At 47.6% G+C, this 26,605-nt stretch overlaps 1 protein-coding gene across 8 annotated transcripts in view; it reads left to right on the top strand.

The window, feature by feature from the left end:
- Tiam1 (TIAM Rac1 associated GEF 1) overlaps positions 1-26,605 on the top strand; it is a 320,703-nt gene that overhangs the window by 100,260 nt on the left and 193,838 nt on the right. The window contains exon 1 of one of the 8 annotated variants that reach the window (XM_087576452.1): positions 4,571-4,982. The exons of the other annotated variants lie outside the window; for them this stretch is intronic. The gene's annotated coding sequence lies outside the window, so the exon portion shown is untranslated. Of the gene's footprint in view, positions 1-4,570; positions 4,983-26,605 lie in introns of those variants that run through there. 8 annotated transcript variants of the gene reach the window in all.

The raw sequence follows: 26,605 nt of genomic DNA, 5'->3' as shown, positions 1-26,605 counted from the left end.
TGAGTGTCCCTCTGGAGTGACTCTGCTGGACATTTAAAAGGGGGATGCAGTCTTTGCTACTGCTTTCTGTCCCATACCACGCTGCGCACAGCTGGACTGTGGCGAGCATCAGTATTTCACTCCTCCATGGACCGGATGTGTGGGGGAGCACCAGGCAGTGAGCGTCGTCTGTATCCAGCCCATGGTGGCGGGGTTATGTCTCCTTCAGGCTGTTCAGATTGCTACTGCCATGATAATCTTCTGAAGATGCATTTCTTTGTGCTTGTTATGTACCCTGGTGTGGAATTGGTGGGTCCTGTCCTAAATCTTGTATGATTTGTGTGTGTGTTTGTGCATGCTTTAAGAACAAAGTTCTTCCAGCGCTACTTTTGAGGAGTTTTGGCGTGTTTTCCAAAGCGGAGGTGTCATTTTGTATTTCTGCTGGCGTTGTGTGATGATTCTCGTGTCTTTGTGATTATGTATCTGTCATGTTTATTGTAACCAGTACAGCAGATGTGACTGTCTCCTTAGCGATTAGTGTTACACATCTTTTTACGTGAACCTTACTTCTGAGTACGGGTCTGTGCTTACTTTCCGGAGTAAGGTGTTGAACACGTACTGGAGTTGGCATTGATGTTTTCCTCCGTCATCATCATCATCATCATCATCATCATCATCATCATCATCATCATCACTTTGGCCTCTCAAATTGCACAGTAATCATCAATTTACCCAAGTTATAGCCTTGTATTATTTTTTATTTTTTGGCTAAGAGCACAGCATTGTAGTTTAAGAATAAAGTTCTCCCCATGCCTACTTGAGCAGCGCCCTCCTGAGTGAGAGGAAGACTGGGGTTGGAGAGTCAAGGAATCTCACTGAGGTAAGAGAAAGGCCTGAAGGCTGAGATAATAAAATATCTATAATCCTAACACTTGGGACGTTGAGGTAAAAAGGATTGCTTTGAGTGACATTGCTCTGGGCTACATAGAGAGTTCCTGTCTCAAACAAGACAACGTACATATAGGCAGACAACCTTCATGGAATACATAGGGGCTAGGTTTAGGCAAGCCAGACCACAGTAAGACATTACCACTGATGGATAGATTGATTACTCTATCGTGTCCGAGTGAACGGCTCGATTCTATATTTTGTGTATGTGTGCGTGTTTATGCTCATGAACGCGGTGCTTGAGGAGGTAGAAGAGGACGTTGGATCCCCTGGAACTGGAGTTGGAGACAGTGGCGAGTCCCTGACAGGTGCTGAGAACTGAATCAAGTCCTCAGTAAGAGCAGGAGAGGAGGTTCTGTTAACTTCTGAGCCACCTCTTCAGCCTCCCATATGGCTCTTCTGTTAGATAGAATTCCCATTTGAAAACAACATAAACCAACCCAAGATCAACCAACCCAAGGAGGGTGTCATGGTCCCCTCCTCTTTTTACTCTTGTTGATTTTTAGTGTCCTCTCCTTTTGGTTTTGAGATTATAATACAGTGACATCACTTCCCCCATCCTCCTGAACTTTCCTTGTACTCCTCCTCGCTCTCTGTCAAGTTCATGTTCTCCTTTTCCCATTAATTTGTGTTGCACACATATAGACAGGTATTTTAAGTTGAGCCTGTTCAGTCTGTACAATGTTACTCCTCCTTGAAGGAGACTATCTCTTCCCCTCTCGGCGTCCGTTAGTTGCCTGTAGTTCTTTGTGTAGGCTTGAGTCCATGTGGGCTTTCCCTGTCTACATTAGCACGCTTCCTGTCTACACTGTCTACATTAGTACTCCTGTTGCTGTTGTCCTCAATCAGCTCGTGTTTCGGCCACATTGTTGCTGAGACTTTATGGCTGTGGCTTCTGACATCACTAGGAGGCATAATCTCACAGCAGACTCTGCGGTCCTCCTGCTCTTATAATCTTCCTGCCCCCCTCTTCTGCAGCATCCCCTAAGCCTCCTGTCCACAACCCTTCACTTGGATCCGTTGTGACGTAAGTAATGGTCTCTGTTGCAAAGAGAAGTTTCCTCAATGGGCAAGTTAGGAGTCCACTTGTCCGCAGGTATAGGAGTGAATGCTTATGGTGGTGTTCTGCTCAGAGAGCTGGGCGTCGACTCTCCTCCTAGACGCATGACTTCACGAGCCCCCAGTGATTGGGTAGTGTTGTTAACTTTTTACAAAGGCACGGGTGCTTCCTAGACATCACAGATAATTATGACCCTGCCAAGGTCTATTCTATGTGACAAAGCCACCAAGTTCCTGAGCTCCGGCAGGCTTTCTTACCTGTCTTCCTTCTGTTAATCTGCCATTTGTATCCCTACTGTGTTTACCTATCTTTTTCTTATTCCTCTGTCGAAATCATGGCCACTGACTGTTTCTGAAATGAAGTTCCACATCTGGCGTTCTACATCTGGATGGGAGAGTGCGAGGTCTTCGGCTCAATGCTAACCCCCTTACCGGCTGAGCAGGGGAGGCAGAAGCTCCTTACATGCTCGTGGAGACACAGGAATGGAATGCCTATAGAGTTTGAGAGGAAGAAAGAATTTGAGAAAGTTGACTTTTCAGTATGGGGTTAGCGGATGGATGCCGTGGTTACTGTCAGTGAATGAACCCACCTGCAGGTTAAGATCAGCTTGGTGGCCTGGTCCCAACAGATGTTCAGTAGGCTGTCTAAATCATAGAACAGATGTCCTGCGACATGGCTAGCATTTTAAGGAGGACTCTGAGAAAGTGGAAAGTATCCAAAATGGTGGGAGGAAGCCCTGACAGGCTGTAGTGACTGAGGGAAGAGTAAAGGGAAGGCAAGGCTGCCCTCTTTGTTGTGTGTGAAAGGTTCATGCGGCACGAGAGAGCTGCTTTCAGTCATGGGAGTTTGAGTGGCATCTTGTAAACTCACCTAAGTGTTTTCCTTTCTTTGTGGTTGTCAGTTTCTGTTGCTAATAAGTCAGTGGCATAGACTAAGGTTTCAAGAAGAGATTCTAGAGGTCCAGCACCAGGGATGCTTTGGGTGACATCTTTCTTGCTGGCAGAGGTCTCAGGTACCGCAGGGCATCATGAAGCTGCCCTTCCTCTGGCCTGGGGTGGATGGTAGGGAGATGGCTCAGTCGTTGAGAACCTGTCACACAAAGTGAGGATCAAAGTTTGGAGTTCAGATCCTCCAAAACTCTTGCAAATGTCAAGTCTTGGTCATTTGTAATTCCAGCCTTGGAAGATGGAATCGGTTGATTTAAATAAACAGCAAGTGGTCTGTTAAGAGGGGGACATTGGCAAGCTCTGGGTTTGATTAAGAGACCTTGCCTTACAGAATAAGGAAGAAGAGTGACTGAGGATGAGACCCAACATCAGCCCTGGGCCTCACAGGCACACAAACATACATACGGTACTCACATGTGCATGCTCCCACAAGAGCACCTGTGAACACCATGGTTGTTCTAGCTTTTAATGCCACATGGTGGGGATTAAATTTCAGCATGTTTTGGAGAGGGGCTAAGTGACATTCATGTTGTAACCCTCCTAGAAACCATGTAAGCAATTGCCTGGAACTTGATGCTTCTCGGACTGGAGGCACACTGCTGTTTTTCCAGGAGAGTCTGGATTTCTCTCTGTCTTTTACTGCCAGTTGAGCATGGTGTCAGTCAGCCTGATGCGTGATGTTTGTGACGTCAATGTGTTCAGTTTGCATTTTCATTGTTTTTGTATAAATGGTTCTCAGAGTATGGGGGGGATCGTCTCTCTGTATTCTTTCATGCCTACTTTGCATTTCAGTCAGCTCTCATTTCCCAGAGAGCTTTTGGATGATGTCTCCTCCCCCTAAGTTGTTTGTGTATTTTGGGGTGGGGGTGGGATAACTAATTCTGATGGTAGCCTAAGCAAAATGCAATTAAGGAAGTCTTGTGCCAAACATGCATCTGCGCCAATGTTTGCCTTAATTAGTGTGCATAATCAGGAGTTTCCCTTAAACACTGCGTGACCTTTCCCGTGGAAATGTGAAGTTTAGAGAGAAAGAGAGGCCCGTGGCCTGAGTTTGCAGAGCATGGCAAACAAACTCAGGAGCCTGAGGGGCGTTCTCTCAGTGATTGCTGTCATGGTCAGATATGGCTAGGTGCATTGAAGATGGTGTGCAAATATTCACACGTGTCTGCACACGTGTGTGAGTGTGCACACGGGTTCCTGCTGTGTATTTTGACTAAGGAAATTGAGAGCAGGTATTCTACAAAACAAAAGCTAGAGTCAGGGAGATCTTTAAACCTGGGCCAAATTCCATTCTCAATGGCTATGAAGAGAGCTTTCCCTTTTCTTTAGAAAGGAGTGCAAATTTACTTAAAATGGTCACATGACCACAGGAATAATCGATGCCTATTTTTCTTTGGTCAGCTCACTTCTGAACCTTCAGTTGTCTGTAATTTTAAATTCTCGAGGTTGTATGAATTTGTGGTTCCAGTTTCTTGGAACCGAATCTTGCCTCACATTGCTTTGGGAAGTGTTCTCCCTGCTGAGGGCAGGATGCTCTCCTTCCTGACTCTCAGCAGGAGAACAGGGGCGGTGGATGGGCACGGGCAGACGGAGCAGGCACCAGTGAGACCGGAGGTGGCCCAGATTGCACAGCCCTTCCTGCCCATCTCTTCCTCCACTGTCACATTCAGAGCAGCTAGAGGAGAATCAGACTCGGGCTCCGAGACCTGGAATAGAATGCATCTGTGGCAGCGCTAATCTCCCTCACATGGCAACAGTGTCGTAAAGGGAGAGAGAGACACCCAGCTAGATGGACATGTGCGGAATGGTCCATGTGTCACTTGTGAAGTGTGGTGAACAAAGTGGGCTGAGAGACCGTGGAGCACAAGTGGCCCAAATGGAGGGAGGGATCCAGAGATGCTGGAGATCTCATCTCCCGATTGCCGCTCCTCTTCTTGCTGTTGCTGTAACACCTTCTCAGGGATAAACCCGTCATAAGGAGGCGGCTCCCGGCTTGTGGATCTCAGACCATGGTTGTTCGACTGAGCTGCTTTGAGGCATACGATGTGGTAAAGGAAGCTAGTTTGGGGGTGGGAGGAGTTGATGTTTCTGATAAAGTGGCTTCCTCCTCTTAAAAGTTTCACTGCTTCCCAACGGTAACATGGGCCAAGAGACTAAGTCTTTAACAAATGACCCTCTGGGGCATTATTTATCTAAACCCCACAGTCCACCTGCTGGCCGATTCGCGTCTTTCTTTGCTCCAGCACTCTGTGTTTGAGGTGTTGTTGCCCCTGCCTGTGGCATGCGATGGGTGGATTGATTCTATCCCTTGTGTTGGTTTTCTCCATCTCGCCATACATTGGCCACACCGGACGTGAAACTCGGGCAGACTTTTCTGTTCCTGGGACTGAATTTAAGAGAAAACGCTTTGCCGCTTGTGGGCGTGTGACTGATGCTTCAGGTGTTGTCTAGGTATTGAGGAGGAGAAGGCAGTGGGGACGTCTGGTGACTTTGGCCAGCTTGAGGGTAACAGAGAAAGCTGGTGTTGATGATGACGACCTGAGGGTGCCACAAAGGGACAGTAACCACATGGGTCGTGGGGCCAAAGGAAAGACCTCCATCTGAAAGACAGAAGCAAATGTTTTTAATGTAGACGAGCGGCTAAATTTAATCATTTAAATTATGTTTCTCTAGCTCCTTCAACCCAGCTGATACCACATCAGGCAGTATCTTCCCAAATGCCGTTAGTACTGTTCCTGTCTTGACCACACTTTCTTTTTAATATTATTTGATTTTTTCCCTAATACGTCCTGATCACAGCCCCCTCCGTCCCAGCCCCACCATAACAGACCCCTCCCACCATTGCCCCTGCACATGGGTACTTAGATATCCTCACCCTGGGATGTCTGGTCCCAGCAAGACTAGGCACATCCTTTCCCACTGAGGCCCAGCCAGGCAGTGGGGTAGGGGATCCAATGGCAGGGGACGGAGGCTGAGACAGCCCCTGCTCAGCTTGTTAGGGAACCCACATGGAGACCAAGCCGCACGTGTGCTACAGATGTGTAGGGGTTTGGATGTGGGTCTCTGCATGTTTCCATCCACTGCTGGATGAAGCCTCTCAGAGGCCAGTTGTGCTGGGCTCCCGTGTGCAGGCACAGCGAGAGTGCCATCAATAGCGTCGGGGTTGGCTCTCCCACGGGGTGGGTCTCACTTGGGGCAGTCACTGTTGGCTGTCCCCCCAGTCTCCTCCATCCTTGTCCCTGCACTTCTTGTAGGCAGGACAGATTTTGGGCAGGAGGGTTTGTGGGTGGATTGATGTCCCCCTCCTTTCTCTGGAAGTCCTGCCTGGCTACAGGAGGTGGCCACTTCAGTCTCCGTATCCCCACTCTTTCAAAGCAAAGACATTCTCTAAGGTGTCCTGCTTCTCTCTGCTTCCTCTGACTCTCCTCTGCTCTTATAAACCCTCGGTACCTTGTGCAGCACTGCCACATAAGAGGTGCTCAAAAGCGTTCGCTTGAGGTATTTTGAGACTGTAAGTTTTTGTCTTCTGTCCTCTGGGCTCCCGGCATCTCCAGCCGCCAAAGTTCTCATGGGCCACCACCCCTTCCCTCCTTCAACCCTTCCGGTCATGGTCATGGTCGTGGTCAGTTCAGGTTTCTGCCCTGACCCTGGAGTCACATTCTGGCTAAATGGAGATTGGCTACAGGTGGTCACCAGAGGGTCTACCGTCTTCTTGCTTCTTCTGGGGCTGCAGTTCGGAAAGCATTTGTAAGTCACAACTCATGCATTTATGAGGTCAATGGGATGCAGCCTCTGACCACTGGTCCAAAAAAACAAACCTCCCTCAAGCCAGGAAAGTGAAACCCAAGCTAAGTCATTGCCATGGTGGCCTCAGAGCTCTTTGACAAAGTCAGTTGTGTCTGCCTCCGTCTCGTTTTGTTTTATTTTGTTTTGTTCAGGGTTTCTCTGTGTGATAGCCCAGGCTACCCTGGAACTCTTTGTAGACCAGGCTGCTCCCTCCCCCCAACTCACAAAGATCCACTTGCCTCTGCCTCCCTAGTGCTGGGATCAAAGGCAGGGCTAGTGTTAATGGGAGTTAGTACTTACTAACCTGAGAAATTCTCGAAATGATGGGAAAGGTTGGGAGAAGTGCCCCCTGAGGCAGAACAATAGCCCAGTGAATGTGTCTGCCATCCAGTGAATTAAAATTGAAGGGTAGCCTATTGCTGTCCACGTGAACTCACTTTGGGAAGAGCGAGTTCTGTAGAAGGACTGACAAATATGGCGGCCGTTCTTGAACCCTGAGGACTGACTGCCTTTGAGTCAGCTGCATGGGTGATCTAAGCTGACATGGAGAGCCCGGGACTGAAGGAACCTGAGAAGCCTGAATGTCCAGAGGTCTTACCTGGCCTCACCTTGGTACAGGTGAGGGACAGTGGCAAAGTTGTAGGCGACCTTGTAACTGCCGTGGCACGTAGACTGCGAAATACCCAAACCTGTGCCTCAAGCCCCAGTTCTCACCCTGGTCGAAAGCTTGTCTCAGTCTGAAGGATCGCTGCCCTTGTCATACAAGAAGAACAATTTGTTTTTGTTTTTGAGACAAAGCATAGGTTTCTCCTATGTAGCTCTGGCTGCTCTGGAACTCACTGCATAAACAGCTCATCTTCGAACTCACATAGATCCACTTACTTCTGCCTCCTGAGTGCTGGGATTAAGTACATATGCTTCTAGCCCCTGGCTAAGAAAATAAGTTTTTGAAGATTTAGTGTGTGTGTGTGTGTGTGTGTGTGTGTGTGTGTGTGTGTATAATGTGAAAACATGGACCTGCAGAGACCAGAAGAGGCCTGGTTGAATTAACTCCTGGAGCTGGAGTCAAAGTCTATTGAGAGCCCTGGGGCAGGGTTATTATAAATCAAACTCAGGTCTTCTGGGAGAGCCCCTACATGTTCTTAACCACTGCACCATCTCTTTACCCCTAGAAAGATAATTTGAAGACACTAAACACACCCAGGAGCAAATTGTAACCCCCTGCATGTGGGTGCTCTGTCTCACATCACAGACTCCTCCCACGACTTCTTCCAGGGACTCCTTGAAAGACTTGGGAAACTGGACAAGCTTCTCAGCGTCCCTTGGCCTGACTTGTAAAGGGAGAGGGAGATGCTCAACGAAAGCTCAGCCCCTTCCTGCCTTTGCATTCTGGGAGTCGTGGCACCAGATAGGAGCCAGCCCTGAGCCCGAATGATAAGGAAATAAAATCGGCACAGTGGGCGGGAGGCCCTAAGCCAGATACACAACAGAAGCCCAAGGGTCGCTTCTGCGCTGTGTTAAACCCTCGCATATGTTTCCAATCAGGGCTCTCTCTGTGTAATATCAACTGAGGCTCACACATGCTTGCACCAGAGCTGTTGGCAGGAACTTGTGGTGACTGGTCCGGTCACTGGGGCTGACAGGGAACATGTTAATTCTGGAGACTTTGGCCCTGGTGTAAGCTCAGAGTTCCTGCTCTGGACACCCTGTACAGTGGGTGCCAGACGACAGCGGTGACTGTCTAGGGAGGCAGCAGAGGTCGGTGGATGCCAGGATTGAAAAGCCAGCCCCGGGCACTGCTCCAGGGCATGTTGCAATGGCCCAGAGCCTCCAGATCTTTCTCAGTTTTCAAGACAAGTCGGAAATCCTAATTTTTTATGTGAAGCCTTATTTTTAAATGTTGGATGAAAAAGGAAATAACATGTTTAAACAATCCACCGTCCAAACAAAATATGTCTGCAGGCCACACACCCACAGACCACCGGAGGCATTTTCTGGGTGTGCAAACCACACTATTTCTTAAACATACTATGTTTTTATTTTTTAAAGCTCTTATATTATGGATAATTTCAAACAGTTATCAGCCAAGTGAATAATATAATAGGGTCCATAGGAACTCTGATGGCCTTTCACTCACTGCAAGGATTGCCAGCATGGGGCCAGTACTTGCTGTATTCACTCTTAGTCGCTGCATTCACGCCCACGTGTACACACATATGTATACATGTAGTCGTGTGTGCACACATACACACATGTACATGCATAAGCTCATACACTGTGCACACATGTAGATACATGTACAGTGTATACATGCACACTGAAAACACACACACACAGACACACACAGACAGACAGACAGACACACACACATACACACACATATTGGATTGTTTAGAATCGCTCCATGGAATGAATTGCACCACCCCATTCCCTGATATGTTATGTTATATCATTAAAGGTAACATGAACAGTTATATTGACTCTCTTTGTGATTAAATATCCAGTTTTCAAATTTACTTTCTTGTCTTACAGTTAAATCTTTAGTTACCTTGTTTTGTGTGTATGCGTGGGCATGTGCATACTGCGGTGGGTGTGTGGAATTGTTTCTCTCTTCCTATCGGATTGAGATTGAGCTCAGGGCCTGGGGATTAGTGGCAGAAGCCCTTATAAGCAGAGTTATCTTGTCAGCCCTTGTCCCATAATTTTTAAACACTTTTTAATCACAACTTTGATAAGATGAATTCTTTCCTGTCTGTTGGGCTGCTATAAAAGAACAGTGTAAACCACTGGTTTAGAAACAATCTATATTTGTGCTTGTTCAAGGTGAAGGCCGTCTTTGGGGGCCTGCTTCAGATAGCTTTTTGCCGTGCCCTCCTCCTTTGCTGAAGGATAAGGGCCTCCCTCTTAGATCTCTATAAGTCACCAAAGTTCCCTAAAAGTTAGGATTCCGACATCAGATTTGGAGTAGATGAAGACACATGTGGCCGCAGTGCATGGGTTCCCGGCTGCTGGGAATAGATCTTGTTTCTGGAGTTCTTATGATATCACCTTAATCACCATGCAGCAGTAGGGGTTGGGGGTTGGCCAGTGAGCACTGTCTCATGAATATGCTAATGATGCTGTCTTGGGCGTGGCTTTGAATAGGAGGGGTGAATTAGGCTCCTCCCCAACCTTCATACTCTTTACCTCCACCAGGGGGATGATGTGGCCAGATGCTAGCTAGCCCTTTTTGTTCCTCTCTGCAGCTCCCAGAATTGTAAGGAATACTTTTAATACTTCATTCCTATTGAAAGGCCCAAGCTGTTTGCTTTGTAGGGCTCCCCTCAGTCTCAATTCTGCTGACTGCATCCCTGTTACTGTTTGAAATTTAATATCTTCAGTTATATGGCAGAGAGGAATCTAGGTGCCTTTTTCCCGCTAACACTGAATGTAGTGGTCATTTTACACACTCACGTCTCGCTCAGTTCTCCTCCCTGGTAGTGCAGTGGTGTTGACTGTGTGTCCGAAAGACCCTTTCATCTCGAAGTGAAAGCGTGCTGAGCGGCGACCAAATTGCCACAGGTTGGGTCTTGACCAGCCCATACCTAGTTTTCGGGATCTGACCTGAGCCTATCGGCAGCTAAGAGGCCTTTGCGAAGCTCTTCTCTGCTTAGTGTAGTGATTTTTTTTTTTTTGCTAATTTTAGCTTTTCTGATTCTTGGCAGCGGTTGTGAAGCCCGAAGATTAATTTTGGATCGGAATATTTTGGATTTGAAATCAAGTCACACTGTGGCACTCTAATTAAAAATGTTAAATGTGTGTGGCTTTGCCAGCTCAAATGAAGAAAATGAGAAATTGTTGAACTACAAACAGTAGCAAATCGCAGAAAGGATTCACTCCAGGGTTTGCCAAAGGTTCTTTGGAAAGCTTAACATCAATTCTTTTGACATCCTAAAGCCACCTTTAAGGATGGAGGAGTTGAGGAAACGTAATTGGGAAGCATTAATATCTAATAAACGTTCTTCCTTAAAGTCTTTCACGCAGCTAAGAAAATGAGCGGACTTCCATTGTGAACTCAATTTAGAGGGGCTCCAATCATTTCAATAAAATGGAGCTTGCATTTTCCTAGCGATGCTTTCAAAATTAGCTGGGAAGTGTGGCTCAGGTCCCCTTTAATGCCTAGAGCCACCCATGGCAATGCATAGACTGGATATCTGAGGATTAACTTGCTCATGAACCAAGCATCAGATTCTGTTTGGGTTGTTTTGAGAGTCTCGTGCAGCTCAGTCTGGTCCTCCTAGTTGGAATTCTAGGCGTGTACCTCCACGTCTGCATTGCTTTCAGTCTTTATTTGTGGTTTATTTAGCAAGAAGATGAGCAGTGGGTGACATGGTTCCAACAATGTGATTCTTAACAAAATGGTGTGTGTGTGTGTGTGTGCGCGCACGTGTGTGTGCACGAGTGTGTATGTATGTGTATGTGTGTGTGCATGTGTGTGTGCACGAGTGTGTGTGAGTGTGTGTATGTGTATGTGTGTGCACGAGTGTGTGTGAGTGTGTGTATGTGTGTGTGCACGTGAGTGTGTGTGTGTGCATGTGTGTGCATGTGTGTATGTGTGTGTGCACGAGTGTGTGAGTGTGTGTATGTGTGTGTGCACGTGTGTGTATGTATGTGTGTATGTGCATGTGTGTGAGTGTGTGTGTGTGTGTGTGTAGGCAGCACACTGATGTTTGGCATCTTCTCCAGTTACTCTCTGCCTTGGTGTCTGAGAGAGTCTCACTAAACCTGGCCAATACGCCCTGGGATTGGGATTCTCCTGTCCTCAGTGTGGGGCTATTGGTGAATACCAGTGCCTCTGTTGTTTTTGTTTTTTTCATGGGTGCTGGGGTTCAGGATTCAATCCCTTTAACAGAGTTTCATGCTTGTATGGTAAGCACTTTACCATGTGAACCATCTCCCCAGTCCCCTAAGAGGTCATTGGAAGCTAAAGTCCTATTCCATGCCCTGTGAGGACATGGGGAGCATCACTGGGACAACGGCATGTGCTTTGAAGATGGTCTGTTTGTGGTTACGAAGTGCTCAGTGAAGACGTCCAAGTGTGCTGGCTTCTTCAGTAAACACACTTTGTGACCATCACCTCAACAGGCCCGGGAGATCATCTGGCTCCTCTTACCTGTGGCCTTTAGTCAGAAAATGTTCTTGCCAGACTTACTTGGTAGGTAAGCTAAGCTTGGTGAATACTGAGGTGTTCCAGGTAGTTGCGATGGCGATTTTTTTTCTTTTGTTGGGGGAGGCTGCAAAGAAGAAGACCGAAAATAAAACCAAATAGCCAGCGGATTGCAGGATGTGTTGTTACTTTAGCCTTTCCGCCTGGATCATTGAGTCAGTCCATTCTCTTCCCACCAGGATCCCAAGTCTCGGTACAGCTTAAAGTCAGGTCCGAGAAGATGCATTGAGAGGTCTAGGTGCGTTCAGATGGACGGTGATGGACCACTGTAGGGTAAACTGCGTTTGGTCTCTCGGTAGAAGAATGCTGCTGAGAGCTGCTGATATGAGGGCTGTGGTGGGCGGGTGGGGACGAGGGTAAACCTAACCGAGCTACAGTATGAATAGCTTCTCCTTTCCTCTTCCTCTTGCTGCCTTTCTGCCTTCCGGCCCTAGATTACAGCTGTTCCTAGAGTCCTGTTCTAAAAGCTGCCCGTGTTTGACTAATCGCACGTCATTTCCACACGGATTCTACTGTGGTTCTTTCTGTTTCCTTTGCTTATGAGTTTGATTCCTGATGCACTTCTATTCAGGATTTCCAATGAATTATGTAGAGGGGAAAATAGAACCCCTAAACAGCTTTATTTCCTGGGAAATGTACAGTACAGGAAGGTTATGAGGTATGAATCCAAAATGCTGTCACTGAGCTTCCTCCCCGTGGAAAGAAAATACAGCCCCCATCCCTTGCCCCCTTGTAAACTGGGTAAACTAAATCGCTTTGGCTAATGGGCAAATCCAACTTAAGGGTAATGTATGGTTTGTAGTCTGTGGCCTGGGCCACTGGTTTTGAGGGAATGATATTCATGGCTATGCTGGTAGACAATGGGAAGCCTGGTGGCTTGGTTGTTTACTTCTGGATTGCTCTGTAGATCAGGAAACCTATACCGAGAACTGATGTTCTAGAAAATAAGACAAGTACTAGAGCTATAGAAACCTGTGAGGCATGGGCCCTGCTTACCAGAGACTCATTGCAGGTCGCGGTGTGCAACAGAAACCTCCACCTAGCCCTGGCCCAGAGGCTGTAAGGAAGCAGCAACACCGTGCACACAGCCCTGAGTGGACGAACGCTACTCTCAGGAGCTGAGAGAAGATCTTTCTCTCCTGGACTCTCTGCAGTGCTGTAGGTCTGGGGTTCACAGTCTTGGTCTGAGGGCTGGATTCTTCTGGATTCCGCTGAGTGTAAGGTCCTTGAAGTAAGAATGCCTTTTACATTTTTAAGTAGTTGGAAGAAAAGAGAAAAACAGAAGAGCGGTACTGTTTACCACATGGGCCGGTGACAGCGCACACCGCCAGTGCCTCCTTGTGAGGGCTGGGCACCTGGCACTGCTGTGGCTGCCGTAGTCGAGAGGGATGTCTCAAAGGTCTCTGCTGTGAGGAAATCGTGGACCAGTGCAGCTCTCAGAATACACTCTTCTTAAGCAGCATGGGACTGTGATAATCTGTGTCACATGACTACCATATGATTTGAGTTTCCGTGTTCATGTCCAAAGTGATACTGGGACAAAGGCATGCTTGCTCAGTGGCCTATACCCTGTGGTTGGTGACACGTCCCCCAGAGTCTAAAATACTTGGTAAGAAAAGTCTGCCCGTTTGGGTTCTCCAATCTCTGTTCTGACCAGTACAGAGTGAGTGTCAGTACACACCCACTTAGTTCTAGCTGTACTGTCTGTCCATCTGTCCGTCCATAATCCACCTATGATGTACCTGCATGAGTTCCCACCATACCCAAAAACTCAGCTTCCTCTCCTCCCCAGCACCCCTTCTGCTGCCTGTAGCATGGGCTGTAGCATCACTGCTCCCTACAGAGGCTGCATCAAGCTCCCTACAGAGGCAGGGGTGGATATTCACCAAGGCCTTTCAGGGCTACTCATGTACTCTCAGCTGCACTTGGAGAAGAGGAGCCCTGTTTGTTGAGCTGTGAGAGGACACTCCACCAGCGACGTTACTTTTAAATGGCCCTTTGGTTAACAGGTTTGCCACAGTTTAGGAAAGCAGACAATGCAGGGCTAGGGCCTCTCATCCTTCTCTAAGCCTTGGGTTACTGCGAAGCTTACCATGGGCTTTAGAAATCAGTGGGCTAGTGCCTGCATTTGGCCAGTCCCGTGTCATGCTGAAACCCCGTGCTTTTCGGCAGAGATAACGGAGTGATGTGTAAATATAAAAGTCAACGATAAGGCCCAAGCAGCTGAGTGGCAGAGCTGTCACGGGCCCCTGGCTCACAGTGGCTCTTTCTTGGAACCGAACACCACTCATCTCTCCTTAAGCAGAGCCTCTCAGCAGAGCTACAGGAAGAGGCTTTTCTGCCCGTGGTTCCTCTGCCTGTGGTTTCAAGGGCACTTCCTCCGGTTGCCCCAAGCAACTGTTTTCTTCCAAACCAGAAAGCTTTCTCTGGAAGAACTCTGAGATTGTAATCTGAAGGCTGGCAAGGTGGCTGCCGCTACCGCTCCGTTTTCAGTCAGCAAGTCTGAAGTGATCTAAATACTGGTGGAAGGGAGAAAAGTCTATCATATCTATCCTTTGACTACTCAGTGTTTGGGAAAGGAAAAAGAAAGATTCAGAGAAACACATGAGGGTATATAGGCAAGTGTGAGACACTGAAGGCTGTTTTAAAGGACTTAATCCGAGAAAGCTTAGGGACTGGCAACATTTTCCACACAAAATGCGGAATGGAGGTGAAGCTCCTCACAGACAGGGCCAGCCTCCATTGCTTCTCTCTGCAGAACAACCGAACAGTAAAACCCTCTTGAGACACCCACAGAGAAACCAAACATCGCGAGTGAGACCTGGGGGTTGCCAGACCAGAAACCCCAGTGGTTTGAAGGCTAGGTAATAATACAGCACTTGTTTTCCCGGGTGAAGATCAGGCAAGGCTGGAGTTGGGAGAGCACTGGATGCAGGGAGGATCTTTCTTCCACCCCTGTTTTCCAGGTTTCAGTTGTTTTGACTCAGACCAGCATGAACCTAGCAAAGTGATAGCCATCAGCAGTTCGAAGCTGGACACACTGATGTTTAAAATCCAGGACCTGGGTTAGCAAGATGGCTGGGCAGATAAAGGCACCTGCTGCACAGGCCCCACAACCTGGATTTGATCCCTGCAGAGAGCTGATTCCTGTAACCTCTGACCACTACATAAGCAACTTGGCTCTCCCAACATAAATAACTTGCAACAAAACAATTTATTTTTAAAGAACAAAATTCAAGGTAGTTCTGTGATTATCTTATACAGACCGTTGGCCACCCTCCTCGGACACTTGGTCCCTGGACTGGAGTATTGATCCCTGTTTGTGCATGTGGTTGGAGATAATGGAAGAGGAAGCCACGGAAGTACTATACAGAGAAAAGCAATCACAAGCCAGCATGGCCAGACCTGGTTCCTACTCCTAACCCTTGCAACTCACCCACCAGAGGTCTCGCTGTCCTGTTCCGCAGGCTCATTCCTAACGAGAGCTGGTTCGTGTTGGAGACTTTGTGCTGTCCCAGGAGACAGCAGGCTGGCATTTCTTAAAACAAAACAGTTATTGCCCTATTTGGTGGTCATGAATCCATGTTTCTCTGTGAGAAAGCCGAGCCTTAGGTGGATGGTCTTTTTCTTGTAGTTCTTTTTTTTTTTTTTTTTTTTTTTGTAGTTCTTTTTTTTTTTTTTCCCCTTTTCTTTTTTTCGGAGCTGAGGACCGAACCCAGGGCCTTGCACTTGCTAGGCAAGCGCTCTACCACTGAGCTAAATCCCCAACCCTATGGTCTTTTTCTTTAGGTGAAGCGTACGTAGGGTAGGACAATCTGATCCTTTGCACTTCCTGTATGGTACTACCATGTTCGTAGCTCACCCACTTTCAGTGACTCCAGAGAGATTACTGGGGGAGAATGGTGGGTTCTTTGAGCCTGCTCTTATGTCATACTCTCATTGTTAAATAAGTCATAGCCAAGGTATAACCACGCCCATGCATACTTTGGGATATGTACATACCTATGCACATGCATACATGTGTGTGTGTGTAACAAATTAGCATACACATATATAGTCATGCATCAATTTATCATCCATCTCTTCTTCTGTTCATCTGTCTGTCCGTCCATCCGTCCATCCATCCCCTGACAGTATCTCTCCACTTGAATTTGATCTTGCGATCCGCTCTCCTAACAATGGTGGGGAGAGCATGTTAGGTAAAGTCTTCCTTAGCAAAGTGAGTTGCCTGTCACTGAGCTATTTGAATGGGGCAGCAATATTCAGACAGGGTTTTATGGCTCCGGATGAAATGAAGACTTACTTACTTGGGTAGGAGGACCAGTAGTGGGAATTGATTTTCTCCAAGATAGCTTATTTTTCTTCAGGTTTTATTAACTCTTCTTCAGGTGTGAAATGCACCATGTATCGCGGTGACTGTGCCCTGCGTATGGATGAGTGTCTTGCAGGGGGAGGTGACTATCACTTCTGCAGTCCCCCACTCAGACAGACCTTATTCCCACAGTTACCTTTTATTTCCGCCTACCTCAAGAGAACAGATGGGCCTGAAGTTCCTGAAATTGTATTTTCTGTCTTTATACTTTGTGCAACAGACAAAGGCATTTGGCTTTGCTCATCTGTTTATAAAGACTCTCTAGACGTAGCCTAGGCTGGCTTCAAATTCTGATCTGTCTGCTTTCCTCAGATGCTAAGATTAGCTAAGTAATGCTAAGGCCAGAACCAACGTGCTAAGTTTGTTACGTAACTATATACGAGTGGACTCCTAGTTTATTGAGTTTGCTTTCTGGCTTTATTTTCTCAAATGCTGTGAAAGGTCATGGGGATAAGATTCGTTTGTTCGTTTGTTTGTTTGTTTGCGTCAGTTGCATTTGGACCATAATGTTGTGACTATTGTGCTGCAGATGGCCCTGCGGGCTAGTATGCATTGCCACTGCAAGCCTTTAAGGACGTGCCCTTGGTGCATGCATTTCGTGGTTACATCCTCATTACTGGAATGGCTGATTCCTCTTCCTCAGCAGAGATTGACCCAGCTGCCCTCTGTGTCAGTGGAAGAGAACGGCTTGGACTTACATCCTTAGGGAGGCCTCGGTAGTATTTGTCACTTTGTATTCTCCTAATAAGTGGACTCCTGGTTTTAATTCGTGTTTTTTTAATAACGTCACCTCCTATCTGTAATTTATTTGACTATTGTCTTTGGTTAACTCCTTGTTCAGACCACCTGCCATATTTTGATTTGAGAGTTGATCTTTTGGAACATTGACTTTGCATAATTTTGCTTATTGTAATGAATTGATTAGGTAATTTGTGTGTGTGTGTGTGTGTGTGCTTGGGCAGACATGCAGCATGGCAGATGTGTGGGGGTTGGTTCTCTCCTCTTACCACATGGGTCCCAGGGATGGAGCCGAGGCTGTCTGGCCTGGCGTCAGGATCCCTCTTCCTACTGAACCATCGCTCTGGTCCTGTGGTAGAAGTCAATCTTTATAATTACGTTCTTTTAAATTATGTTGCTTTTCCCCTCATGTAAGTCCCTTATATGTTTCCTATTTATATATATAAAAAAACTCTTCCTGCCTCAATATTTATCATTGTTAAAGTTAAATTAGATTACAAAAAAATGTGTCTGTCTGTGTGAGTCTCTTCCTGCCTGCCTCTGTGTGTGTCTCTCTCTGCCCTTCATCTCTTACCAGAAAATACAAGGCAGTCATGCATTTTAACTCCTTTTTATTTTCTCCGATGTTTACAGATACCATTTTATCTTTTTCCTTAATTTTAGACCTGTAGCTGTAATTGATGTCATACCTCAGCCTGTCTCCTCGCCCTCCCGTCTGCTGAGGTGGCGTTTTCCTGGCAAGCAGGTTCATTCAGATTTGACTCATCATCTCCTGCTGCTTCTCGCTCCTGCTGAGAAGTTGGCGTTTAGCTAACCTCACCTTTTTGGGGGCCATCACGTGACTTTCCCCCTCTGTCTCTGTCCTTTCCAGATCTGCTGTGACACTCGGAGCATTTGTGGTTGTGCTCTATGAGGTCGTAGGACTTTTTGAGTCTGGGGGTTGGCGAGTTTGGGGCGATATCCAGCCTGTTTCCCCCGCCCGTTTCTCCTTTCCCCGTTCTGTGGTAAACCTGTTTGTGTCATAGTTCCATGTCGGCTAAGTCAGCCTCACGCTAGACGCCTAAAGATGAACCTGAACTTCTGATCCTCCTACTGCAGCCTCCCTGGGGTTACAGGACTGTGCTGCCACCCTGTCCTTAGCCTCTCTCTCTCTCTTTCACCCCTCCCCCATTTCTGTGACCTATTCTGTTTTATCAATATTGTGAAAATGAGACACACTTTGTTTCCTCAACAAGTCTGTTTATCTTTAGCCTCCATGACATGCCGGGCACCAATCTAGATTCTTGGTCATTATAAGCATGAAGAAGATTCTCGTCTCCGTGGATTGCTGTTAAATAATGGAAACTGTTAGCTAGTGATTAGTACCCACTGGCAGTTGTGTCTTCATTTTATATTAATAAAACAGGATGACCTAGGCTGTAAAGAGGTGGTGGGTGCTCCTGACAACATGGCAGAGTAGAGCTGATTTGGGTGGATGGTTATTCTGAGGTGAAGGGGAGGAAATTTGGGTGCTTCTTGAATGAAGATGAAACCAGGTAGGCATGCTCCAGAGAGTGTGCAGAAAGTTTAGGAGCACCCAGGGGTCAGGTGTGGCTTCTTTGGCAAGCACAGGAGCGGGAGGGACAGGACACAAAGGCAGTGATGGTGTACAGCTGTACAGACCCTGCCCAGGCTCCCGCCCTTGAGCAGAGGAGCTGTGGATCTGACCCATGGTTTTAGAGACCCCTCTGGCTTCCAGTAGAATGGGCCACAGAGAGCAGGAAAGAAAAGGAGATACCCGCGAAGAAGCTTTCTTATAATTCTGTAGAGAATGTCATGGCCAGGTTCTGCTGACAGCAAAGTACAGAGAAAAGAGATTTTTCAGAGCAGAGGGTGCAATAGAATTTTCTGACTAATTTGATGTGGGTTGCGAGAGAGATGTGCAAACTGCTCCTCGGTGCAGTTCGGCCTGAACCACTGGGAGGGTTGAATTACCCTTGCTGAGCTGGGAAGGTTGCCTGGAAGGAAGGATTAGCTCACACTCGGGTATGGGAACACGGTATCATGCAGGGAGAGGCAGTGTCCCCACACCCGTGGAGAGATGTAAGAAAGTAGTGGTGTTCATAGTCATGAGGCTGGCTGGGATCTCTGGGGATTGTAAGATGATGACATTCAGGAGGGAGATAGTTCTTAGGCGAATCCGCCTTTTAGAATGGGTTGGGGGAGGAAGCTCGCTTGGGCAGAGGCATCAACTATTCTAAAGGGCCACCTGTCAGTGAGCTAAGAGCGCCTGTCCTAGTCGTTCTTTGGATGCCTCTACCCCTCCTGATTCAGTCACCATGAGATAGTCCTTCCCGGAGAGAGCAAGTCCTTCCCTGAAGTAGGTTCTGGGTCATTGCGTATCCCATACTGAAAGGAAACACTGAGCGGAGACTGAAAAGAGAATCTTTGTCTTCTTGAGGCCCTGGAACTGTCCAACTCGGGGAAGAGAAGGAGTCAGCAAAAGCAATTAATGGGATGGAAGGGTCATGGTGCTGTGGCAAGGGCAGAAGTCATAGCATTGTGAGGGGGTAAGGTCAGGTCAAGCAAGATGAAGATGGAGAAAGAAGCTTTGGGTTTGCCAGTTTGTAGGTCAGAGGGGAACATGGCAGTAGATGGAAGCCTAGCTGCCTTAGGGTCAAGAGAAAGGGAAGAGAATAGGGCCCAGCTGATGAGTGTGATGTCTCTTCCTGCTGGCGAACTTGACTGCATCTGGAATGAACTACAATCTAGAAATGGAGGGCACGTCTGTGATCTAGATCTTGAGGCTGGAAGACACAAGTTTCTGACCTGGATCTTGGCATGGAGATCTTGAGTGGCCATGAAAAGCTTAGACCCAGGCAAGGTAATACACACCTTTAATCCCAGGAGACAGAGGCAAGCAGATCTCTGAGTTCAAGTCAGCCTGGGACCGAGCAAGTTCCAAATCCAGGCATGGTGGTGCACAGCTTTAATCTGGGCCACACCTTCTGTTGGAGGCCTACGTAAGGACAGGGGAAGGAGGAAGGGCTACTTCTTCTTTATCTGCTTACACTTCCTTGTCAGCACGTCTGTTGGAACCTACTTCAGGATTCCAGCTTAGACAGAAGAGCAGCTGAAACACCCAGCCTCGTGGGACTGGGCAACTACTAGATTCTTGGATTTCCATTCACAGCCACGCATTGTTGGTTAGTGGGGCCACAGACTGGAAGTCATCACAATAATTTCCCTTAATATAGAGAGACATTCCATACGTTCTCTGACTCTAGAGAACTCTGACTAACACAAGCAACCCCAAGACTTTTTGGATGAGAAAGCAAGAACCCCGCTGATTTGTGTCTTTATAATTTAAGCACATTGAGAACGATGGCTGGACTTGAGTCTGGGTGGGATGGGTTGAGTCTCAGTTGGAGGGTCTGGCGAGATACGATTGTTATCTATGTGCACAGGAAGTTGGGGTGGGAAGATGCGGACGAAGCCTTGCCAGGGGCTATGTAGGCTTTCAGGTTTGTGGAAGTCACTCTGTGTTTTTCCAAGAATTGGATAAAAGGTCATCTGTGAATGGAAGAAATGAGAAGAAACTACTGGAGATTGGGGAAGAAAGAGAACATATAAACTTCATCGGTGTGTAGGTTAAGAGACTGGGGATGTCCAGGTGACTGCTAAGGACATTTAAAGATACACTTGACGTGAATGGTTTACTGATCGTGAATGTTAAGTGGGGCTGTGACTGTGTGTCTTTTGTTTGCCTCTGATCCTTTTTTGAAAAGCCATAGATAACTGTCTGGATTCAGGTGTGAATGAAGTGGTTTGTCAGATTTAACGAGTGTGGTTTTTATGCCAAAATGTTCCGACTGAGAGACGGCTGAGCAAAATGAGGGAGGGAATTTTAAGGCCAGAATACAAATACAAATTCAGCTGCTATTTTCTTTCCTTCCTTTTATTTATCATTTTATGTGTATGTTCAGTTTCATCAGGACTTATTTTTAATTATGTACATCTCTCTGTGCGTGCGTGTGCGTGTGTGTGTGCGTGCGTGCGTGCGTGTGTGTGTGTGTGTGTGTGTGTGTCTGTGTGGTGTGGAGGTATGTTCAGTGAGCACAGGTGCCCGTGGGTGAGAAGAGGGCTGTGGATCGTCATGAGCTGTAGCCTAGGACAGTCGTGAGCCATTTGTTATAGACAGCATTGGGAAAGAGTATTCCCGGTGTCCCTACCAAAAAATAACTCAGCTTTCAGAAAGGTGAGTGGTGACTGACCCCAGGTGAGCAAGCACACAAGGTGGGCAGGCTATTTAACTTTTATCCTATAGGAGGTGACAGTTTCACCCCACTGGTGACAGCATGGCTGACGTGATTGGCTAATTCATGATGGGTGGGGAGTGGGATGGTTTGAGAGGGAGAACTAAATATCAGGAAAACCTAAGGGTGCTGTGATCTTCTGAGGGCCTGATGGTAGTAGGAAATTTCAGGAGTGCCACCATTTTGATGCTATGCGGTTGCTTTGACCAAGATGGTAAGAAAGTCCCATGGCCTTTATCTTGATGAAGTCACCAACCAAGATGGACACAAAGCCTCCCCCATCAGAACACAACCCCTAAATCTCACAGGTTAAATGTGGACAACGTCCCTTTTCTCTAAACAACAACGGAGTAAGGAGAAGTGATCTGGGCACCACTTGTTCACCATGGAATAGGCTGAGATCACACAGACTTCTGACTTTCTGTGTCGGGTGGAAGTCTTAGAAACCAACCTGTTAGAAAGTTGTCAATTCTAACTTAATGCCTTGGCAGCCTTGGGTAGTGCTTTAACCCAATCACGAAAAGCAACTGCTTGGGGACCATGTGATCTGAAGCAGTGTCAGACCTGATGGCTCTGAGCAGCTGTCTTTTGTCACTTCCTGAAAACCTGATCCAAAATCTTCCATGTTCTCTGAGGGAGAGAACACAAGGCACTAAACTTAGCACTGTGTAGCTCCGACCACCCAGCTGTCAGCCACTAAAACACGAGAGAGAGGGGACAAAAGGATGCCCTTCTTGTTTCCTGCTTCTTCCAGGGACCCAGAGCACCGAGTAAGCTTATGGCCCCGTAGCAAGCATTTCTCTTCAGAGATGCTTTGGTGTGTCCTTGTGCATGTCAGCAAATATATTACTGGAAGTTTGTTGTCCCGTCATGCTCACCATAGGAAACATGGGAAATCAGGTTTCCTCTTGGGTTCCCTAGAGACATTTATTAGAGTTTTAAAGACCCCTCTCCCCCACCTCAGGGAAGACAAGTTATAGACCTCAATGGCTGCCCTGAGGACAGGAATGGAGGAGAGAAGGAAAGGCGTCACATCATTTGAGTTGGCTTGGAGGTCATACAGGGCTCACCAGCAGCTGCACTTCCGGGAGGAGAGCTTTAGGATCTTCAGGATTCTGACCCCAGCGTTAGTCCCAGCGTCACTGACAAACTCAGTTGCCACTGGCCCCGAGAGAGACCTCCACGAGGGGAAAACCAGTCGGAGCATTTTCTCTGGGGGCAGGAAGAAAGGGAAGGCATTGAAGATCCTTCTCTCATTGTTTGATGTCTATTCTCTTTTTGTGGGATAAAGGAGCATGGGTCTTTGCTAAGAAGATAGCCCAGCCAGTCTCTTCCTGAGAAACAGGACTCTTTTTATTAAGATGTAAAGTTAAGAGCTGGCGGGTCAGTCCTCATTGGACCCAAGTCTTCAGGCTGGGGATCTATATGAAGTAACAGTACGTCCCAGGTTTTTATTTTTGTGTATTGTCTCATTATCCTTCCAGTAGTTAAGCATGAGTCCTAGGGGCTTACCAGAGGGAATTTCAGTCTTACTTTTATTTTTCCTAGAGATCTTGGGGGTGGGACATTTCCCATCCCTACTTTCAGATATGACAGTCCTTTAGAGTGTCAACCCTCACCTCCACCCATTTCTAGGATGGAAGGCTTTTTTTACTCCAAGTCAACTGCTTTGCTCATCCATGAGCAATTTCCTTGCAGGGTGGTGTCCGTCTGACACTTCTCGGCACCAAGCGGGTTGGTACGAAGCCCTGACTAGGTCAAAGGGACTGCCACCGAGGTGCATGAGGCTGCATCAGCACCTCTAGGCCTGTGTGTCAGGGCTCCCAACTCACTGTGCTCAGTTATTCTCATACAGCCAGTCTCCTGGATGTCCCAACTACCAAGGAAATACTTCATCCCTCAATCCCTCATTGTAACTTTCCTTACTTACCTTGTTCCACACACAGTTACCTACTCACTGAGATGCTTACCCGAGTCCTTCTCTAAGTTGCTAAGAAACTCTCTTCTGAGATCATCATCAATCTGAGGAGAGTTGTTGAAAGTCCAAAGGGGAGAGATATAATAAAGAGTCAAGTCTAGGACTCAGGCTTTGGGTAGATAGGCGAGTACCACAAGTGTTTAACGAGATAGGGAAGGTCTATAGAATGCAAGCCCCTGGCCCACTAGCTGTCTTTGAAGACAAGTCTGCCTCTTTTTTTTTTTTCCCCAGCCCCTCTTTATGCTTTCTTAAAATACGTAACACACTATAAACATTTTATAGTTTGGCCGTATTTGTTTATTTATCACACACACACACACACACACACACACACACACACACACACGCACACACCTAGACTGAAAGCTCTGCGATGACCACTACTCCTGACACTTGTGCTCACGGTGGTGCCTACACAAACGCTTGTTCCCTGGCAGACCCTCAGTAAATGACTGACTACCACCTGGCAGCCACTCCACATTGGGAACACGGCCCAAAACATCCGAGCCTGAAGTCTCTCCTGTAACCACTGCAGCCAGTTCCATCAGAAGCAGACACAGCAAGGACGGAATGGACGGGGACGAGGACGGGGACGAGGATGAGCAGTCCGCAGCACCGAAGCATCACCTAAACCTGAAGGGTTCCCAGCATGCATCAGAACACATGCCGAGCATTTTCCAAGGCGTGGCATGTCGGAGATTTGAAGAGCATAGCTTGAAATCAGAGTGAGAAAACTATGCTGGGAGTTCCTGTAACGTGCACCCCAGCTTCTGCTCAGCGGCCCCACATTCCCACGTGACATTCCGTGAGATTTGATATCCATGCACCCTCAAAATTCACATCTTGAAAGCGTAGGCAATGGAGTGGTTAGTTCATGACAGCAGAGACCACAAGACTTAGGCTAGGCCTCGTGACCCATGCCTTGGGTCTTTCCACCAAATGCAGACACAGAAGTCTAGGAGGAAGTGGGCCCTCACCATGGATTCTGCCAGCACCTTTATCTTGGGCATCTCAGCTTTCAGACATTAAAGAGTCTAAGGTTTTGCTGTTTGAAAGCCATCTGCCTGCCCAGCTTATAGAACTCTGAAGAGACAAGACCCCAACCCGAACAATCTTCACACTGGTGGTCATGTCTTCAAAGCTACATATTCTTCCTTCAGAAACTGACTTAGAGGCCGGGGAGATGACTCAGTCGCTGAGAGCACACACCCCTCTTGCAGAAGACCTGCCTTTGGATCCCATTATAAGAGGCAGACTTGGGTCGGGGATTTAGCTCAGTGGTAGAGTGCTTGCCTAGGAAGCGCAAGGCCCTGGGTTCGGTCCCCAGCTCCGGAAAAAAAAGAAAAGAAAAAAAAAAAGAAAGAAAGCATAAAGAAAGAAGACATGGTGGGAATTAGAGTTGTCTTTGAGCAAAGGTCTGATATTTGGCGTCAGATATCTGTGCAGGCAGGAGCAAGTCTCCATGGGAGGTTGATCTAGTTGGTGGCATGTCCTTAGGCAAACAAAACCCCAAATTAACGCCGAAGGCCAGGGATATCATTTTGGTCACTGCAGCAGCCTCGAGCCTGTATGAATCTAGCAAAGTAGAAACGGGCAGCCTGCGAACAGCTACCCGTGATTTCTGTGGGGAGTTGGGGAGATGGGGTTTGAGGGAGCAGTGGCTGCTGGTTATTTCTCTAGGAGGCAGCTGACCTCAGAGCAGCTGATCTGACTCAGTTTTGCCAGTGGAAAGTTACACATGTAAAGGTTACAGCTGTTCTTTAATGGGCTGAGTTCATCTGTGGCCGGGAAAAGAACAAAGGTTCCCAGGTGCCGGGCTCTGAGAACGCTGAGGTCTGAATAACAAGTTCAAGCTTCAGCAAGGTGTGTGGCTGCTTGGCAGCTGAGAGTAAAAGTCAGATACTGACAATCAGGCAGCGCTGGGGCCCCTAAGTGAGACATCTTTCCTCTGAGCGACCACACACTGGGGGATGGAGGCTAGCTTTGGCGGTTCAGATGATGCCATAAAATGTTTGTCAATGTCCTGGTAGGGTCTACGTCATGGCGTATGGGATGGGTAACTCCCAGGACCTGCACAAGGAATGGGAGACCACCAGTGTTCATGTGGGTCTCCTGCCTCGTTTCTCTGGGAAGTTTGAGAGAGTATGAGATGGCTGAATAGCCATTCTGCTCATCTCACATAGGAAACACAGCATCACTGCTTGAGGCCGTTGTTACAAATCGGTCAGTATAAAGTAGCCACCTACTGACCCACCGTGACAGGCCAGCCGGTGACCTGGTCCTTGCAGACCTCGCTTTACTGAACCGGCTCAGGGAACACATTCATACACGTCCTGCCCGTGGATTACTCACAGACTTGCTCATTACCCAACTCCATTTGCTCAGGATCCATATCTTCTCCACGCATCTCTGTTAGACGCCGTGATGATTCACGTTACGGGGCTTTGTGACAAACACTGGCACACGTTTCCCACAGGCTGCGTCTGGCCTTGAGAGGTGGATGAGGTCCGGGAAACACAGGCTTTGGGAGGTCCGCGCTGACTCGTAAACTTAGAACCTAAAGATAATGCCACAAAAGGGGAGGACCGTAAAAGGGAAACACCTGTGTTATGACAATACCACCATCCGTGATGGCAGGGTAGTCGGTCACCCACATGCAGTGGTGGGGCTGGGGAGGGCTGGATTCCAGCTTCACAAAGGCTAGGTTAGAATTCCAGACCCAATCCCTCCTTCACTGAGCCTTTCTGTGTTTTAATCTCTGTAAAATGGGTCTAGTCACCAAAAGTTTGTGTTGAATTAGTCCCGAGGACCAGGTACAGACCAGGATGTAGAGGAGAAAGTGGTCAGGATGCCCTTCATCATTGAAACGATCTCACGCCAACTCAGAGCGAAGCATTGGTATTGTTGTGCCCCGGTTATACAGGTGAGGACCTGAGAGTCTCGTGCTGTCCAGAACTCCCACTTACGCTGCCTGGGATTTTCTGTGTCTTTGCCCCTCTGGCCACAGCTGTTAAGAGGGCCCCAGTGTGGTCTGAACATGTTCTCTCACTCTGATCCCTCACAAACAACCCATTCTGGTTCCTCCATCTTTGAAATTTGGGCTTCACAAGGGTTGTTGGGCTGAAGGCCACATGAAATATGCTCTGTTCGACCTGACACCTGGCCCACTGCCACAGGGCATGCCTCTTTTGTCCCATCTCAGGGTGTGAGGTGGAGGTGAAGACTAAGGCGATGTGAACGAACCCGGCAGAAGTAAGGCGGGGCTGCGCTCTGCAGAGCCCTGCTCCCCTGCATTT

This window comes from Rattus norvegicus, chromosome 11 (assembly GCF_021556685.1).
Source record: "Rattus norvegicus strain SHRSP/BbbUtx chromosome 11, alternate assembly SHRSP_T2T, whole genome shotgun sequence".
In the NCBI taxonomy this organism is placed as follows: domain Eukaryota; kingdom Metazoa; phylum Chordata; class Mammalia; order Rodentia; family Muridae; genus Rattus; species Rattus norvegicus.
Note: the sequence above shows the minus strand (reverse complement) of the source record. Positions and strands in the feature narration are given on the sequence as shown.